Genomic DNA, 17,602 nt, shown 5'->3' with positions numbered 1-17,602 from the left:
CAGTAGGCTAACAATTGTTGTTGTTGTTGTTTTTGAATTTCGCACAAAGTTACTTGAGGGTTATCTGTGCTAGCCGTCCCTAACTTAGCAGTGTAAGATTAGAGTGAAGGCAGCAAGTCATTACCACCCACCGCCAACTCTTGGGCTACTCTGTTACCAACGAATAGTGGGATTGACCGTAACATTATAAAGCCCCCACGGCTGAAAGGGCGAGCATGTTTGGTACGACGGGGATGCGAACCCGCGACCCTCAGATTACGAGTCGCACGCTTTAACGCGCTTGGCCATGTTAACAACTGTTGGCTTCTTGTAAGGGTAAGGTTCAGTAGCCAGTGCAATAAATACTTAGTGGATAGAGGAACTACATTTCTCTTCTTAAAATGTCATGTTAGAGGAGGATAGGAACAAAAGAAATGAACCCTTTCATTACAGACTCACTCTGTGTGACTTTGTTCATAATCATCAGTTTCCACACTGTAACTTTTAAAATGATATGTGTATCTTCACAAAATCTGACTAGCTTTCTGTAAATATTACTAGTTTTTTGTATACAAAAAAATTCAAAGTTTTTGATCAAGTATTTCACTAAAATTAAGTTATCTTTTGAAATTCAAGAATTGTTCAAACTGGTCCACTTTCTCTTTTCCTCCTCTTCAAAAACTGCATTACAACAAACTTTAAGTGTTTTCAATCAATGGCAAGTAGTGTAGTGACTAGAAAATATAAGTTTAGGGTTGTAAGATAAAATACACTGTTTAATGTAAGTAGTGTTAATTTTGTGAGTTAATATTTCATGACTGTTTTGTTTCACAGTAAGAAAGTTGAAAGCAGAAGGTTATTGAAAGTTGTGTAATTCATATCAAGGCTACAGAGATTTCTAGAATGCCTCAATGCAAGAAATAAAAAGTGTCAACAACCATATTAAAGATCACAGAGTAGGAAGTGAGCCAAAAGTAAAACCAAGGAAAAGAGAGTTTCAGTCAGAGAGAAGTTAGAAAATGTGAAATGAATCATTTAAAATAGAGAAAAATAGTTTGGCTTGTCAACTGCATTTTAAACCAATTGAATTTGGCTAAAATGAATTTTTGTGAAGAAGAGAACCATACAGTATTTAGATCCAGTTGTGATACATGTAGTGTGAAGAATTTGTCATGTTTCACTTGTTTTGAACATATTTTAAAATAAGTGGAATGCATGCTGTTCATTTATTTTTGAATTTATCTCCAAAATGTGGCAAACACCCATTGTAAAAGAATCCTTAGTCCAACACACCAATTTAAATGATTATATATACTATTTAAAAGTAAGTTTCTAACTGGAATGAAATCAGAACATTGGAATAATTGTGGTTCTTTAAAAAAGCTTTGGGAGTGGGTGTGCTTTTAGGTCTAATACACCAGTGTCCAAATGTATTTCATAGTCACCAAAACTGTTTAAAATGTGTTTACATTTTCACCATTTGGAAAAACTGCATTTTTATAATCACCAAAACTGTTTAAAATGTGTTAAAAGTTTTTCTATGTGGCAAAAAATTAACTGTGTTTTTACAGATGGGTAAAAAAATAAATAATAATGTTTTCAATTATTTATTAATAGAATTAATTATACTGAAAAATAGGTGGTAGAAGTAAAGCACCAGTTCACCACAGGTCAATAGCTGTTTTGGCATGTGTGAAGTGGTGACCATGTGAGACCCCATGGGTCTGAGGGATCCAGGGCATGTGAAAAAACAATATTCTTTTCTCTCTTCACATATCTGGTACCAATGAATGTGTTTGATTGTCAAACATAATGAATCTAATAATTACATGTTCTTATTCTGTTTGAAAAGAAGAAAGTCATGTTTATGTTTATTATTTCCAAAACAAATCTGATTGATAAAATGTTTTAAAATGAATTTATTGCAAATAGAAACAGTTAACTGCTTTATAAGCTTTAATACTTTTAAAGACAAACATATTTATCAATGCATTTGATGCACAAGTAAAGTATTCACATGCTGAACTGGAAACAAGTGTTGATAAGTGGATATTTCTAGGCATCTGTTAAAAAAACCTTGCAAGAATTTTTTAAAATTATTTTCCTGATTCAGTAAAGTGAAACTTCAATTACTCAGGAGCCTCTTGTTGGGAAAGTTTTGTTTACATATTTTGACATACATGCTGTTTTGCCTATCTTCATGAAAAGTAATTAAAGGTTGTTTAATCAAATTATAGATGATAACAACCAGAGTAACCAGACAATAATAAAGCTGTATTGTACTTAATTTTACCCTTCTTTCATAAATCAACAAACATGGCAGTGGACTTGAAGTACTATTGACACCCACCTGGAAAATAGAATAACAACTGTTCTCAGTGTTCTGGAAATGAAACTAGTATTTATGTCTGAGAAAAGAAGGAAAATAGTTAAATTTTGTCTTGATTTGTTGAAAGTAGAATTAGTTGGTATACTGATACCATAAACCTCATTGCTATATCGTGTATATATATATATATAAAACACAAATATCTGTCTTTCTCTTGTTACATTATCTTCTAACCAAACTGTGTGAAATGTTTTTAAAGAAGACCAAAAACAGCACTGCTTTCAATAGATGACTATCCTTCTTCATGAGAGTAAATGTGAAGATAATTTGGAAAAGGGGACATATTAATGTAGGGTTCGTAACTCCTCCACCCCCCATTATTGCTGTTATTGAACACTTTAATAAAGTTAACATTAATTATATTTGTAGATGGTGTCTTGATCTTAAACTAAAAAGTAAGACACGTTTATAATTTTTTCTAATATGCATGCATACAGTGTGCCTAAAGCAGACAAACATTTAATATATACATCTCAGAGACTGTGCTGGGCTCTCTTTGGAGGAATTAAATGAACAAAGATGACTGCCTTTGTTACAATAATGCATAAACTGAGATGAAGTTTCTATTTCAACAGCCACCATAAGGCTGGTATGAAAAGCTGTTGTTTGAGTTGTAATAATTTCTTACTTTGACCTTTCTGTAAGACACTTCTGTGGCCATTGGTTTTCTATTAAATAATCATGTGAAACACTGCAGAAAGATGTGATGAGCTGGGTGTTGAAAGCAGGTAACAGAATGCACCCCTACTGACATTACAATTGATACTACCTCTTTCTACAGGGTCATAATAACCATTATACAGTCTGGTAAATGAATGTTCTAAATGAATTGTATGAAAATCAAGATATTTCTAATTTATCATATCTTCCAGCCCCAGGTTTTGTTTAAGTTCATGTACAAATAAAGGACAGGTACCTCAGCTTGATAAATATGAAACATAAAATTCGGAGTTATTTTTATGATTCTAGCTCAGAACTTCTTACTAGGGCATGTGCTAGTTGACTTCTAGGTGTTGCTGTACCTAATATGAGTCATGACAGCTGGTACCTGCTGCTTCATGGGATAGTTCACCTGGTATCAACTTGAGTGTGAATTTGTGTCATTAATGGCACAAAAGTAATATGTTCTTCTGGATTATTGCCATCTAAGTTGATTGGCCAGCTACAAGGAGAACATAAATCATGTAATTAGTTTCTGTTTCGAAAGAATTGTGACCTGTAAAGTGCAGAATTTTTATCTAGGTATGTGTTGAGTCTGCAGTGCATTTTTTAATATTTTTTTCCTTTTGAGTCTGTTTCAATTTTCATTCCATTTGTCAATTTTATTTTGCAAAGTGGTAAACATGTGAACTGATTATAGATTATCAAAAAAGTTAGAACTTGTGTTTGGTAAACCCCATGTTCTTTATAATGTAATATTTTCTCACACTAATCTTCCATCTCAATAAATCACCAAGTGTGTCAGTATGCAGGGTGTGGATTACATGAATGCCTCTATTTTTGTAAACTATAATAATTAATCACATCAGTACTTCCAAAGTTTATTTTTCATTGTATGGATCTCTGGTAAATCTGTTTTAAGTTTATTTTATATTGTCTTGACAGAACTAATGGGGGGCATCTAGTCAACTGTGAAAGTATTATCAAAGTAGCCATTATTCTAAACCAAAACATATATGGTTAAGGTAGAATAGAATAGCTCTTCATCCCTACCATGCCTTGTATTGAGTGAATCATTACGGTCTGCATTTGAAAATAGATCTTTGTGGTCATCCATTGCACTGTTTCAAGTGTTGTTGTTCCTTCAGACTCTCCACTGTATTTTATGCCCTCACTTTTCTTCTAATGAAGATTGATAGCCCTTATTACATTCCAGTTTTCCCATGAGTACCACACCTTCCTTACATGGGTAAAATGTACACCTGGCTCGTACAGTTTCCCACACCAGTTCTCCAAATTTGACTTTCTTATTTTCAGGTGTGTCCTTTGGATGACTTTGGAGGATGCTTCTTTCCTTCCCTCAAACTGTTTCTTCCACCTATTCAGTGTAAGATTTTCACTATCTGTTGATATGACATAATGTACTGTATTGGAAGTTGTAATTCTCCCAAACTGTAAATTTATTTCTGGAAGGTTCTTACCTCATTTCACACTTCCCATCTTACCTTTTCATTAAAACCTGATGCTTCCAGATTCTAAGAGAACTCAAAGTGATATCTGGTAGAATTGAACAGAGGAAGTCATAAGCGTAATGAGAATACCTTGCACTTTTACTGATGGAGGGTTGTCACATGATAATTTTAATGAATAATTTGCAATCAAGAGGAGGCAGTAACTCAGGACATGCTTGAAAACAAGTTTCACAAATAGATGCCAGCATTGAATGAGAATATCTATTGATGTGAAAGGATTGTTTGATTGTTTTTTAATTTCCTGAAAGCTACATGAGGTCTATCTCCACTAGCCATCCTTAATTTAGCAGTGTAAGACTAGAGGGAAGACAGCTAGTCATCACCACTCGCTGCCAACTCTTGGGCTACTTCTCTACCAATGAATGTTGGGATTGACCGTAACATTAGAAGTCCCCTACAGCCAAAGGGTGAGCATGTTTGGTGTGATGGGGATTGGAACTAGCAACTTTCAAATTACGAGTTGAGGGTCTTAACTGCCTAGTTATTTCAGACCTGTGTAAAAGGAGATAAGCACTTATTGGAATTACATTTGTAGTACAAAAAATTATAAATAACACAACAATTTTATAGAATACGTGATGTAGATTAAAAATAAGTATGCAGATTAATCAGTCTGTAGAATGGTATTCTTGAAGTATTGAAAATATGATTCAATTTATAAAATTTAGTAATTTTAAATATTAAAAAATCTAATACTTTTATGACCTGCCAAGGAAAGAAAAAAAAAATGTAGTGTTGGTAATTTGATTCATCCAAAAACAGCTTACATCAATAAGGGTTTGTATTCAGTTGTAATTATTTCAGTCCCAGTAAAAATAGTTGCATAACTCAGTGTTAAAAATGTGTAACTGAATAACTGTACATTTTGATTTAAAGGGGAGATTCGACAAATTCTGAAGAGTTAAAATAACAGTTTTAGAAATATATTATTTCCAAGGAACTTTCAAAGTGTGATCACAGTAATGGTTACAAGGTTTATAGATCAAAATAATCCATTGTGTTATTAATATTGTAAGGATTAAAACCATACATTTACTAAAATAGATTAATTTCTGCATATAATCTAAGCAGAACTGTTGTATTACATATTCAAAACTAACATCATATTATTAGGACATTGCGAATGTTACAGCTACATACACTTCTAAAAGGTTATTAATATAACTTGGAGAAATGGTGCTTACTTGTGTGAATATAATACACCACTTACTTAGTAAAATTCATATAATTAAATAGTAATTGTGCACAATTTTCTAACTGCTGCATAATAAACTTACAAGGAAAGTATACAGTTTTATCACCTCACAAAAATATAAGACTAGAAACATATTAATCCATTACTTTTTAAAAGGTACAATAATTTTATAAATAGCATGTGGTAATATGTTCACATTACAAATTATTAGTATACATAATGAATAATGGACTATTTTTAAAAAGGGTCGATAATGAGTCTGAAAACGTCTCGTGGTCGTCGTTTTCGAAGATTGTTTTTCTTTGTAGGAGTAAAAATGTTGAGAACACGAGACAGTAATAGAAGATTCTGTCGAACACAGCATCAGTTCCATATCTGTGGGGTGAATGAGACTCTCTCGATAATGAGTGTCGAAATCTTCAAAAGTCGCTAACAGGTTGTTTGTCTGTCTTAGTTCTCCAGGCTATCTTGGAAATACATATCTAGGTTTCAACATGCTTGTTTGGAAGAAATCAGTTGATGTTTAAAAGTGCGTTTGTGATGATTGAGTTTTCATTATATCCTTCTTTGTATGGAGTGTCTGTGTAAATTTGTCTATTGACTTAAATAGCTTCTCGACTTGTGTATTCTGCATGAACATGTCTTTGAAATTTGTTTCTAGTTGTGGATGCTTTTTTGGTAAGAATGGCTTGGATGAAGGTGGCGGATGTCCAATGTTTCGGGGCCCAGCATGGCCAGGTGGTTAAAGCGCTCGGATCGTAATCTGAGACTTGCGGGTTCGAATACCCGTCGCACCAAACATGCTCGCCATTTTAGTCGTGGGAGCGTTATAATGTCACGGTCAATCACACTATTTTTTGATAAAAGAGTAGCCCAAGAGTTGGTGGTGATGACTAGCTGTCTTCCTTTTAGTTTTACACTGCTAAATTAGGGACGGCTAGAACAAATAGCCCTCGTGTAGCTGTGCATGAAATTCAAAAAACCAATATTTCCTTGAAGTTTACTATTCTTCTGGCGCTGCATGGCCAGGTGGTTAAGGCGCTTAACTTGTAATGCGAGGATCGCGGGTTCGAATTTCCGTCTCACCAAACATGCTCGCCCTTTCAGCCGTAGGGCCATTATAGTGTCCCGATCAAACCCACAATTCGTTGGTAAAAGAGTAGCCCAAGAGTTGGCGGTCAGTGGTGATAACAAGCTGCCTTCCTTCTATTCTTACATTGCTAAATTAGGGACGGCTAATACAGTTAGCCCTCGTGTAAATGTGCGCGAAATTCGAAAAAGAAAACAAAAACCAATATTTCGTTGAAGTTTTCTATTTTTCTACCTAAAAGTTAAAGCTTAACGTCAAGGCCACTTATTAACGAGTGTTTTATATCTTGAATATTATGAAGTGTTTGTTTATTATGATTTATATGTTTATTGTAGAGCATATTCAGCGGGGGTATCAACCGTGTTGAAAATCGATACACTTATCTCTGTCCCACTATGGATCTTTTTATAAAGTGAATGGAGTAAGTTGTTTGTTTGTTGTTAAACGCAATGTTTCGTGAAGGGCTATTTGTATGCTGTCGAAGGTTTTTAAAATTCGAATTTTACTTTATATGTGCTATCAGAATTGTTATCACTTGCAGCATTGAAATCAATAAAAGATACATTCTACTTAAGTTGTTTACTTTTGTTGTGTTTGAGAAACGAGCTTTTGCTGAAAAGGTGCTAAGTGTCTTAGTTTTGTTTCTCTTTACACGTCCCTCCCAGTGCCACAGTCTGTAAACTCGCACCGCTACAAACCGGGTTTAGATACCCATCGTGTAGCTTTGTGTTTAATTCCAAACAAGCAAGCAATTAAATCTTTAGACGTAATATGTGAAAAAACAAAAGTAATTTATCACGTGACTGACTGGACAGTGGTCAGCGTTCTGGACTGTGAATCGGAGGTCTTACATGTTGCCTTAAAATCGCGCCTCGCACTTTGGGTCTGTGTCAAAAGAGCGACATTGAAATTACATTATTAGAGTGGCTCAAGGGCTGGATGTCAGCGCTGTTGTAGCCACTTTAAAATTAGGGACTACTAACCCAGATAGCCCTTGTAAATATCCGAAACAAACAAAATTATTTCTCTTAGTGGCCGTTCCCTACATAGCTTTGACCCTCACTGAGCTGAGACTCCGTCGCCTTTTGACTATGAGATTTCACTGACCCCTATGCCCTTGGGTTAAGTCTTGATGGGAGATCAATCGCTTGTACTTGTCGGGTTTTAAAAGACTTTCATAAAAGCAGTCTTCACGTGTCAACTTGTTTAGATAGTTTTCAATAGCGTCTGTTTGTACAAGTGTGCACGAAATATTTCTATTACCTAAATTACTGAGACAAAACTAGTACAGTTTCACTGTTGTCTCCTGGCGACATATATTTCATAATAGTTTTTACTTTTATGAGACTTTTTTATTTGTTTTAAGTTCAAATTCCTTTAGTAACAAGTTTCTCCAGTATAGCTGTTTACATGGAACACCAATCAAATATTACTTTGTTATTATATGGTTACAAGTCTTATTTTACATTGTAGATTATTAGTAGCGTGTTAACAGTAGTCAGGATTTTTGAGATTGGAAGAAATATTTTTACCCTGGCATTGATTACGTAAAACAAACCGTAAAAAGGTTATAACATAATTGTTTAAAATTAATGGATTAAAATCAGTCAAGCATGTCTTCATTCGTTGAATTGATTAAAATCAATCAAGCATGTCTTCATTCGTTGAATTTCTTTTTATTTTGTTGTACTTTGGTCTCTAAGTGTTTCGGTCTCGTTCAGGCCAGTCGAGAGGTTGTACAAAGTAAATATAGGCAGCGATTATGTCTTGACTGTACTTTTCAGGTACTACTTTTGTTATCTTGGTTAAAAAATCTTACACCTAGCTCCTGTCAGTACACTTTCTAAAGGATGGCATGTGTGAGGTTGTACAAAATGAGTTGAAGTAGTCATTAGGTCTTAAATGTGTTACCTGTACTTTTCAGGTACTAATTTTTGTTATCTTGGGTTAAGAATCGTACACTTAGCTCCTGTCAGTAAAGTTTTAAAGATAGCATCAAAAGGGCTGAAACTGGTAAAGCAACCAAAGAAAGCTTGTTTCACCATCAAACTTGATGCTTCGCGTGAAGGGCCCTTTAAAAGAAATCCAAAATACTTCCGCAGCCCCGTGGGTCTTCAAAGCCGGTATTTCCAGGTCGACAGCGGTTATATGAATGCCGTAGGTGAATTTCGTTTGATCGTCAGTTCATCGTTGTACAAACGGTTTCTTTAACGACACTATAATAAACAAGAAAAGTAACTGATTTCACTCCCAGGTTTTAGGCAGAAATATATAATTGCTCAATATGATAAAATTAGTTGGACAAACGGTTGTGCTCACTTGTCTCTTGTTAAATGCAAAGCTACATAACGGACTATATTTGACTGTGCCAACCGCGTATCGAACTCCGATTTTATTTATCTTGATGAGCCTGTAAGATTACTTCTGCGTTAGCGAGAGCACCCCATTCTAGTGGACAGTGTAAGAACTTGAAGACTGATGTTGATATAAGCCTTCACCTCGTGCAACTAACTATTCACGTAATGTAATATATATCTTCGAGAGAATTTTGTAAACTTGGCTGAGAGCTATAAATTCGAATAGCCCTTCAGTAATTAAGTTGTACCTGTGAAAAAAAGAAGGGCTGGCGAAACGACGAGTAAGTAACTGAACAAGAACATTAAACAAATATTTGGAAGTACATGCTTGGATTGGAAAAGTTGTTTCAGTCTTATAAGGTAATACGACGTGAACTGGAAGATAAGTGTTAACCCTAAAGTTGATTTGGTTTTAATAACGTTAAAAAAACTCGTTGAACGTTTGAAACCTGTCTCGCACGTATATCGCTGTTGTGCAAGATTCGAATCTTCGTTCCAAACTTTTCTCTAAAACCAGTAGTTAACGTGAATTATTTTTCGTGTTTAATCAGCGATAGCAGGAATAATTATGTGGATACAGATAATTAAGATTTATTTCCCTTTTTGCTATTTAACCTTTTGTTTAAAATCGTAATACTATTTTCTGATATCTTTGTACCGATATCGCCTTGAAAACATACTGTTTATCAGTATTGTAGGGTCAATACTAACTAGCTCTTACTGTTATTTTTAGCCGCGGCATAGCGGTTCGTAGTACACCTCTAAGTTGTTGTTTTTTTAAAAGCACAAACGTTTAGCTCACAGCTTCGTCATTTCTTGATGGATTTGAGTTTTAATTGCAGTTTTGAACTCGGAAGATCAAACCCTTTCGACTGACGTATTTGATCACGTCCAAAGTCTCATAGATGAATCTACTCTAATCGTGCCTAAAAGAATTTCTATTTGAGGGTAGACGAGTAGATAACGTGCTGAGTAATAAAGTTGAATCGGGTTGTATGCTTGGCATTGCCAAAACAGAAAAATATAGCTAATAAATCGACTAGTAGATTATCCATGCCTAAAAGTGTTCCAAGTGTTGTAGATATTAAGGATTCCTTCTTATTTATTTTAGTAACCTTTAATTTTTCGGAGCAATTCAATAACGTAATAAGTTATTAGTAGCGTACTAGGTTAATACTGCATTTCTGGAAACGGATTCCTGCTTATCCTAGAATTTCCAGTTCATCAATTCGAAAATAAATGTTGGGTTATTACAAAGGGTTGCCATTGTTGTTTGTTATTAAACACAAAAATTCACAAAGGGTTATCTGTGTTCTGCCCACCTTGGGTATCAAAACCCGGTTTCTTGTGGTATAAGTCCGCCGACATTCCACTGTGCTACTGGGAGAATTACAGAGGGTTCTTGCCTTCATAATATTTATCTTTTGCCATAACTAGAAAAAACCTACAATAACTTCAGAATATATTTCACGGTATCACTGACCATTAGATACCACTTTGGAGAGCTAATTTTTAGAATATTTTAGAATAGGCCTTTGTTTGCAGTTATAACTCTGAGTGTAAGTTGTAGAACAGTCTTTCATTGCAGGTATAACTTTGAAAATGAGTTATCAGTTCGAGAATAATACCTGTAATATTACCCCACCTTTAAATAGTCTAAAAACGTCATTTTTGTATAAATATTTATTTACAATAAAAAGAATACAACATTAAAATCTTTGCAACTTCTCTTTGTTGACATGAAAATGACATAAGAATGTCGAAATGTTGTTCTTCACTTTACTTTACTTAAAGTTTCAATACTCGTACCAGCCATCTTGATAATACATTTTTACTTCAAGTGGGTTTTTCGTTAGCACAGACAATAAATAGTTATTAAAAACAGGACTAGCCATAAAAAGAGATTTCACATATGTTTCGGTATCTGTGTAAAGTATTATAACATTGTATTAATTTCAATCGTAAATACTCCATTTTATTACAGATATTAGAGAAGCCTATTTTTCGGAAAGTCAGTGTTAAAATTCCGTAGTTTTTTAATGTCGATAATGATTTCAGAGATATAACATGAAATAATTCAGAAATGAAATAAATTTTATAATATTGTTCAGACTGTTGGTACAAAATAAATTTCTGTTTAAAATTAACTTTACTAGAGTGTTGCTTCATACAAGTTCACATAAACCTCGTTCATGCGAATGTATATAAATAATTTGTGTATCTAGTAAAAATAAAAATAAAATGTATTAACTGTTGCGTTTTTTATTATTTTCATGGAGAAAAAACAATCTTGTATTATTTGGAGGTTATGTCACAAGTTCCTGAAGAAATCTACCACACGAAGTATTATACAGATATTAAGGTATACACTCAACGTCTTTCAAGGTTTTTGTGTAAAATATTTGAGTTTTATAGAAGGATCTCCACCTTTCATAGTTTAGACGAACAGAAAGAATTAATTCATTAAATATTCATAAAGGAAAAAAGATTTCAAATAATGGCATAAACATGGAAATTTCTGATCATATGTCAAATATTCAACATACTTCTTGTGAAAAAGATGACTTTGTGAAGTCATGTTCAGAAAATAGAACTTTCTGTATTCCAGATACGAACTATCCAGATAATATCATCTACTCAGAAGCTTCACACGAACCATCTTCCAAAGAAAAGGTAGCCGGACAAAAACTGACAGAAAAATATGATACTCTGGGCCGAATTAATGTAGAGGACACAGACAAAAGTATCAGTTGTGGTTATTTGACGATGCGGATTTTCGACAGGATTTAGAAGATGAATTAAATAACTTATGCAGCGAATTGACATAGCCCAAGTCGAAACGGTTTTTCGTAGCCACAAAACACTTGTGTTTGTGTGCCAGTGTCTGGCCAATCTGTATTTGAGAAAGCCAGAGGAAGAATGGCAGTTAGCCCTGACAGGTATCCCTGTCCTGAAGTTTGATGAAGGAGAAACGAAAGCACGAACTCAACGAAGACTGAAACTGGTCCTCGCCGAAAAATGCACAGGTTTCATTCTATGGCATGATGTCATTGACAATTTGACGAACTGCGAGGCCCAAGATAATACTTTTCACACCATGTTCCTTTCCAACGATCCTGTGAAACCACCAAATGGGTGGTTTCAGTTTCGAAAACAAAACAGCTGCCAGATAGTTTCACGAACAAGTCGACCTACTGACGTCGGACCCTCTCAATATATCTTTATCCGTTCCTAAAGCTAAAGGGAAAAATTCCAGGAAGTTGAAAAAAAATAAAGTTACCCTAAAAATGTGATATTTCTCTTCCTTGCTGTTTCGAACACGTCACAAGTATTGATATTAGAGATAAAGAGCAATTTTATACGCTGACGAATTTAGTGCAAAGGAAATCTAAAAAGGCATTAGAGCAATCTGTTCATGAGTAGACGTCCATTGGGACCAATAGTACCTTTCCTCATGGAGACCAAATTAATGTAGAATGCCCGTACTTAATTATTATTAGACTAGAAGGTTTTGATGTTTCGCCGATATCGTAAAAACGATTCGTGAACAGTATAAGCACTAGTGTGACGTTTCGTATGATGACAATTTTTATATTAAATGTGCAAAGTGGAGAATGGTAATTCGAACAATATGTGCAAGTTTGTTAAGAATCGCTGTGTATTTGTGATTTCTTTCTCTCAGAACATATGTGAACCCTAGAACGAACCACATCTATTGGACAAAGTGACATACACAGTTATAATAATCGTATTTTCTTATAGGACGCAATTTTTTTTCAATTTTAAAAATGGATTTCAAACAGTCCGTTTATATTGAGAATTTCATGTATCGTTTTTGTTAATTTAAGTTTGATACATAAGCACGTTTCTGCAACAGTTAAGTACGTTTAGAGAACTAATATATAACTTAATTCTCAAGTTAGGATTCTATTAGTGAAATATATTAACCAGTTTTAGAGTAGAAATAGGTTTTTAAAAGACAAACCATCTCTCGAGATGTTACCTTCAGGTTATAGTTAATAAAATTATGTGTCAACTTTCTTTTAAGAACTTTATATTGAACACAGCAGTATAAATTAATTTAGAAAATTAGGTTTTTAGCTTTAAGATTCAAACAAGGCTTGGTTCAATATATATATATTATTCATTAATATTTACTTTATTTCTGCACTTGATTACAAGAGCTGACATTTTGGAATGTATAGATCGCTCTCTCTCTCTCTCTCTCTCTCTATATATATATATATATATATGTATGTATGTATGTATGTATGTGTGTGTGTGTGTGGGTATTGCCATTACATAAACAAGTCTGGATTTAAAATATGAATATCTTTTTAATTATTTTAACTGATTTAAACCTTAATTATAACAAAAAAATCAGATGGCGCTGTCTTTCTTAAAAGCAGACTAAGCTTTTTAGCTCATGTTATCTTGTATTTGTCAACAAACTTCTTATATAAACTTTTATAACAAAATGTAGTCAACATTAACGACACGTAAACCACTAATAATTATTCGCTCTGGTTATAACAGATATAGTGTTGTTGAAATGTTGTGGAACAGATTTCTTTATTTGCGGGCAGAAATCCTTATTAATATTTTAAACCTGAAATTGCTAATGTATTTTCTTGTATGTTGTAGAATTCACTAAGACTTAAATCACAAAAAAACGTGACATTTGTAAATGACTTTTAATTAACTTCTATGTTTGGTTACAACGTTATTTTTATATGGAGAGTGAACCTGAAAATGTGTGCACACGTGTATGTACTGCAATATAATGACAAAAACCCTTAAACCAATTTTTTAGTAAATATTACGTCCTGTGAATTCTTTTAAAAAACTAGTTTCTTCAAATATCGGAATTTTTCTTTAATACCAACTTTCGTGAGTCAAGTTCTCTGTCATCACCAATTTTCGTGAAACAAGCTTCCTTCCTTTATAAAAATAATGTGCAACAATTATGTGTAGTTAGAATACAGACAGTTTTATACGACATTTTATGAATAATTAGTTAGTTAGATCTCATTAACAAGAATTGTTTTTAAATTACTTAAGTTAAAACTCGTAACGATCCTTAATTTCTTGTGTTTTTATAAAAACAGACCTTGAAATTTAAACCAATAGTGTGATGGTAGAGATACTAGAAATAGCATGAACTTTATGAATTATGGTTCAAAAAAAGGAAAAAAAACCTGTAATTAAATAATTTGGCCTTACTGTTTGCTGTCGTTAAACTTTATTACATATGTCTTCGAAAAAATATGTGTCGTTGATATATATATACATGAATAGACGCCTTTCATTCGAGTTAATTTTATTAGTTTATTATATCTTAGTACAGAGCCGGGGTTGTTTTAAGGGACAGAATCCGATATTTCCATCAGTCTTACAGTGTTATTGTTGTTATATGAACGTATAACTACTTATACTGTTTTGTTCAAAAAAGTTTTAAATTGTATAGACAAACATAATTTATGTGGCTTGTACGTCACTAAAAGTTAACTACTTTGAATAATTTTATTCCAGGATCTTTTCTGGTTTGTGCCTTCTTGTTTTTTAAATTTTATTTTGTACATTTATGCATTAGATATGGAAATGGTGCTTGCATTGTGATCTCTACATATATTTACTTCGTTCTATATTAAACCTCAGCTAAGCCTTTTCATTTATCAATAAATTTTCACCTGACAAATATTTAGCGATCTGCAGATAATTTGTTCACCGAGGAAGACAGGAAGAGCTAAACATCTGTTTCTTTTCTTTGTATAACGTTTACACAACCAGTTCCCCCAATCATCAGGTTTCTGAATTACATTCACAAACTACTTACTAAAAACAGCATCGTCGATTTTCTGTGTAGCATCTGTTAAAGCGAAGCTGTAAAAGAATTTATTTTCATTTTCTTACGTTAATAATCGGAGCAGGAGGTGAATGTGTGGTGAGTAAAGAAAAAGTTCGCAGAATTTTTCAGCTTGAAGTGGCACTTATCTGAGATAGTTCAGTGGAAACCACTGATAATTTGTGAAGAGAATTTATTAGACTCGTGTTTGTACTTCATTAAAGAATACTTTCTGTGTAACGGAAACAAATTTTTATTCAGAAAAAAGTGAGTAAACCTAATACATGAGAAATACTCAAGAATCTGAAAATGTATCAGTGAAGTATTCGAGGATAAGACCTCATCGCACTAATTCAGATAATAGTGTATTTTTACCTTTTCTGATACACTAAGGTATTCTTGATTTTTGATATACAGTGGCACCTCGGTTCTTGAACTTATTCCGTTCCAGAAGGCTGTTTGAAAACTGAATCAATTTTTCTCATAAAAAATACTGTAAATTAAATTAATCCGTTACAGACCTCCAAAAATTACGCATTATGAAGCATTTTAAGTAAAATATTGCTTATTTATACCTATATGATAATATTTATATGCATAAAGTCAACCACAAAAACTATAAACACAACAAAAAAGCAATAAATGAAAATTTAACTGCACTTTACCTGTGCTGAGGAGAGCTGATGGCGTAAGTGAAAGGTGGAGAGTAGGAGGGTTATTATTATTTGGGAAGGGGAGTCACCTTCCATAAAAACGTCAGGTAACTCTCCTTCTGGAGTTCTTTCTCTTTTCTGTCTCTCTGCACCGCTGCAACCTGCTTGAGACTTATTGGACCTATTTCTCACTAAAATATTGTCTAATGAGGTTTGTTTCTGCCTGCATTTTAAAATGTTTCTGAAGTAAGACATGGCATTGTTATTGAAAAGGTTTATGCTGCGATTTCCTACAGCTTTGTCAGGGTGAAAATTTTCCACAAAACTTTGTAACTCTCCCATATTTCCACACATTTCCTTGATCAGTGAACTAGAAACATCATCCCTTCCCTCCTCCACATCTGAAGACACTCCCTCAGTTGCCTTCTGTTGCTGCTCCATCTAAAGGTCTTGGAGTTCTTCCGTGGGGAGCTCAGTGTTGTGGTTTTCCACCAACTCCTACACATCATCACCACTCACATTCAAGCCTATACACTTGCTTAGTGAGACAATATCCTCGACAACAGGCTCAACCTCAAAGCCTTCAAAGTCTCTATTTGCTACTGAGTCTGGCCACAATTTATTCTGAGTTCATAGTCCTCAAAGACACTTCCCTCCAGGTTTTGTCTATGATTCTCAAGCAATGGAGTACATTAAAGTGATTTTTCCAGAACTCTCTGAGGGTTAGCTCTCTGTTAGTGGTCACTTCAAAGCACCTTTGAAGCAGTGCTTTGGTGTAGATTTTCTTAAAGTTCGATATGACCTGCTGGTCCATTGGCTGAATGAGAGGAGTCGTGTTAGGGGGCAAGAGCTTTACAGTAATGAAACTGTACTCCTCCACCAACCCGTTTTCCAAGCCTGGTGAGTGAGCAGGTGCATTGTCCATCACAAGAAGGGCCTTGAGTGGTAACTATTTTTCTGTGAAGTAATTCTTTACACTTGGAGCAAACACTTCATGGACTCACTCCATAAAAAACTGCCTGGCTACCCATGCTTTACTATTAGCCCTCCACATGACATTTAGTTTACTTTTCAGGACAATATTTTTCTTAAAAACCCTCGGATTCTCAGAATGGTACACAAGCAAAGGCTTAAGTTTTAAGTCCCCACTTGCATTACTACATAACAATAGAGTTAGCCTGTCCTTCATTGGCTTGTGTCCTAGTAGTAACTTCTCCTCCTTGGTGATGTAGGTCCTCTTTGGCATTTTCTTCCAAAAGAGGCCTTTCTCATCACAGTTGAACACTTATTGGGGAATAAAACCCTCAGCTTCTACAGAGTCCTTAGATTTCCAAACAAATTTATCAGCAGCGTCTTTCTTAGAAATGGCACCTTCCCCATGTCTTACCACACTATGTATGCCACTTCTCTTCCTAACTTTTTCAAACCATCCCCCACTAGCCTTAAAGGCATCGCTTGTATCAGTACTCGTTCCAGCGGTGTTTTTCAGGAGGTCAGCATGTAACTGCTTTGCTCTCTCACAAATGATGGTCTCAGAAATGCTATCACCAGATAACTGTTTTTCGTTTACCCAAATCAATAACAGTTTTTCTACCTCTTCCACTGTTTGTGATCTTTGTTTCGTAAGCACTGTCACTACTTTTGCAATATCAGCTCCTTTGATGAACTCTTTATTTGTCAGTATGGTGCAGACTGTAGACTTCGCCATACCAAACTGTGTAGCAAGGTTAAACACGCGAACACCACTCTCATACTTCGCTATGAGATCTTTTTTGTCACCTCTATTGTGGCTCTAACAACTTTTCTTTTTGGTTTGCTACTTTCATTATCTTTCTTTGACCCCATGGTGGCTTATTTAATCAGAATATTTAGAAAAAAACAACAAAGGAAAACGAGAACGTT

At 34.3% G+C, this 17,602-nt stretch overlaps 1 long non-coding RNA gene across 3 annotated transcripts; it reads left to right on the top strand.

Annotated features, from left to right (window-relative positions):
- The first annotated feature begins 3,490 nt into the window (after nt 1–3,490).
- Nucleotides 3,491–14,014, top strand: LOC143242576 (uncharacterized). Of its 3 annotated transcripts, none has more exons than XR_013022961.1 (4): nt 3,491–3,610; nt 7,181–7,266; nt 11,482–11,564; nt 11,811–14,014. It is a non-coding gene; the product is annotated as an uncharacterized LOC143242576 (long non-coding RNA). The 3 variants fall into 3 exon arrangements; XR_013022960.1 differs by lacking the exon at nt 3,491–3,610 and adding an exon at nt 4,800–4,967; XR_013022959.1 differs by lacking the exon at nt 3,491–3,610 and having other exon boundaries at nt 6,740–7,266.
- Nucleotides 14,015–17,602: the final 3,588 nt, after the last annotated feature.

This window comes from Tachypleus tridentatus, unplaced genomic scaffold, assembly GCF_004210375.1.
Source record: "Tachypleus tridentatus isolate NWPU-2018 unplaced genomic scaffold, ASM421037v1 Hic_cluster_2, whole genome shotgun sequence".
NCBI classification, from domain to species: domain Eukaryota; kingdom Metazoa; phylum Arthropoda; class Merostomata; order Xiphosura; family Limulidae; genus Tachypleus; species Tachypleus tridentatus.
The sequence above is the reverse complement of the archived record's forward strand: the minus strand, read 5'-3'. Positions and strand labels throughout refer to the sequence as shown.